Source organism: Pinus tabuliformis, chromosome J, assembly GCF_031772625.1.
Source record: "Pinus tabuliformis cultivar Carrire ecotype Pingquan chromosome J, CPIR1, whole genome shotgun sequence".
Lineage (NCBI taxonomy): Eukaryota > Viridiplantae > Streptophyta > Pinopsida > Pinales > Pinaceae > Pinus > Pinus tabuliformis.
Window position 1 is genome coordinate 13072269 of NC_142295.1, and position 3038 is coordinate 13075306.

The 3038-nt window shown below is 42.9% G+C and overlaps 1 pseudogene; it reads right to left on the reverse strand.

The window, feature by feature from the left end:
- Nucleotides 1–385: 385 nt before the first annotated feature.
- LOC149225183 (fasciclin-like arabinogalactan protein 8) lies at nucleotides 386–2441 on the reverse strand (annotated as a pseudogene).
- Nucleotides 2442–3038: the final 597 nt, after the last annotated feature.

Here is a 3038-nt window from a genome sequence, read left to right on the forward strand (position 1 = left end):
AAATATATGTTCCCTTCCATTAATTGTGGTAGCCTCTAGAAACAATAATACTTGTGGGAAATCATTATATGAAGCCTTTTTATTTATAGCATGCTTCTGTGACGTTGGTGGAGCAATGCGAATCTCGAAACCGTGTTGTTTTTTGATAGTCAAACATTAACGTTTCTGCCACACGCTTTCCTTCATTATAGCGACTTATTACGCCAATAGGATTAATACTACCCCAATATTCCTTTTGTGGATGCTCAATCCATTTCCTAAGGTTATATTTTAATTTGGTGAAGAAGTTGTTAGAAACTTCGTTATTGCCACATTCCCTCAGCCGATCTACCAAACAAGATCCAATGAAACCAGTTCCCTCCATCACCAAAATTCGCAGTCTTTCCTATGATAATTTCAAGTAACATAACGGTGAGGGAGCTGAAAATAAGAGATCTTTGGGCTCAATAAAATTGTTCACTATAAATATTGCACAAGGTTGGTCATAGAGCAAGGTGTCGTTGATCATGGCCTTGCTGACACTGCTGTTCAAGATCATCGTATCACTAGAGGAGGACATCGTGAGAACATTCTTGTTGGGGGACAGGCTTGTTGTCGTGATGATGGGGCCATTCGTGGTCTCAGAGGGTGCTAGGTGGACTATAGATGACCAATGCATGAAACTCTAACACAGAGACCTGGTAATCACTTGGAAGCTTCTTCAACAACTTGCTTGTGGAACCAGTAAAATTAATGTTAGCAGGACATAAGATTAATGAAAAAATCGACAAGGTCGAGCTCCTGTATCAAAATTCGTGTCACTAATAAAAATTGAGTTGATCATTCACACGCTCCTACCACTTTTCCCTAAAGATGAGGTTTGTGATATCAACGACAGCCATGTCGATGCCGCTGAGGATGAGATGTTCAGGCTTACGACAAAGGAAGGGAGGCTCACCGTCGAGAGGGAAATGGTTCGAACCTCGACCTCGGATTTCTCCCCAGTCCTCCTTCTCGAGCAGGACCCTATTCATATTCTGGATGCCCTTCTCCCTCTCCATCTCAACAACCAGATTCTACGCACACTCCAAGAGTCGCTCGCCAGCGAGATGGCAAACAAGATGAATGCCATGAGCAACACCAACGACAATTCCAAGGAGCTAAAGTGATCATTGTTAATGACTTATAACAGGCAGCGACAGACCAAGATCACATGAGAGATTTTGGAGATCATCGCGAGAGCCAACGCCCTGGACTGAGTGTTTGTTTGTCTTGATTGCCTTTTTTCAATGTCGAGAATCTGATTTGGCTTGCTAAATGTCGATGTCGAGAATCAGTTTTGACTTGCATCAACTTGTAGTCTTTTATATCTATAAGGGTTGTTTTAGGCTCACGTAATTTTTGAACAGTTTGTGTCCTTGAAGGTCTTGGTAACGCCAGTGGTGGAGATCATGGTGGCAAAGATCTCACACCTACCCTTGATTATAACGATTGTGATGTTCACATTGGAGGGAGCATGGGCTGGCACCTCCGCCACGTTGCTAATGTCGATGTCGAGAATCAGATTCAACTTGTAGTCTTGTATATCCATAAGGGTTGTTTTAGGCCCGTTGTAATTTTTGAATAGTTTGTGTCCTCGAAAGTATTGGTAACACTGGTGGTCGAGATCATGGTGGCAAAGATCTTGCACCCACCCTTGATTATAATGATTATGATGTTCACATCAGAGGGAGCATGGGCTGGCGCCTCCGCCATGTTGGTCGTGATCAGCTTCCCCACCTCGATGACTGACAGGTTGTAGCCCTCATGCTTCACCGATTTGACGTACGTGGAATCCATCTTGGCATCGTGTGCCGGGAGGCCAAACCCCACCTTTACAACCTTCAGAGTTGTAATGTTGATGAAGACGGTGTTTCCTTGGGACATTCCCGTGGTCTACAAGAGCATGGTGCTAAGAATTGTCTCGTCAATGATCTCGTGGAGCTTCTTGAGGTCGAAGAAGTCAAGCACCACATGGAGGCTGAGCACACGCTTGAGGAAGGCTAGATCCAAGTCGTTGACCACGTCCTTGTTACTATTGCTCAACACCAAGACTATGATTGTTTGCGGTTGTTGATCTCGTCTGCCAGGTTAGAGATCATGATTGAACTTTATATATTCTGGAAATATGGCCAAGATCTTCGTGATATTGAACATAGTTACAGAGCACTAGATGCTCAGTATGGAAAGAAACGCAAATCCAAGCCCAGAAAAAGACCCAAAACCACTAAAATGATAGACTCAGATACTCCAGAAGCCCAAGAAACCCCTGGAGAGCACAATGTGGAATGCCCTGAACACACTTCCCCTCAATCGAGCGACCACCAAGAACCAGAGAAAACATAACAGAAATGGGAGTACCCAAGTTGATCAATAGTGGATAATGCCTTTGAATCCTCCAACCCAATGAATAGGAATGCCATGAGAGCCTGAATGATGAATCCTTGTTATGAAAATCCCAGATGCCATGGATTCGTAACTCGCTCTGATACCACTGATATGGATCTTGGGGAGGGCCCCAAGATCTGAGTAATTTCCCCACCAAGAAAAGAACAAAAGTAAACCAAACCAGAAAATAAATCATGAACTAACTTTTATTAGATCCGAAAATGATAGTCGAAACTACATTATGCTTGACAATATGCCCTGTTACAAAAGAGGCTAGTTATTTATACATTTTTTTTAGTTACATTACCATGGGTAAATACCATGGATGGATAATAATACCGTGGGTGAGTTATTTATAATCTTTAGTTAAATTACCATGGTTAAACACCATGGGTGAGTTTCTATTTGGATCACTCTTCCCACTCTCCAATTGGGCCACTTCTTGGTATATTTTGGTACTCTCAGCAATGGAGGGTCAATCTCACAATTTGCTTAGCATTTGGTCACCTTTGGCCTCCCATGCTCGCAGGGTGGCTCTGGAATCTCATTTTGTCTCCTAATTTCATCATCATGATTAGACCTTCTCAACAAGTTCTTTTCTTCTTCGCAGTCTGCAAGCTTCATTAGTCTAG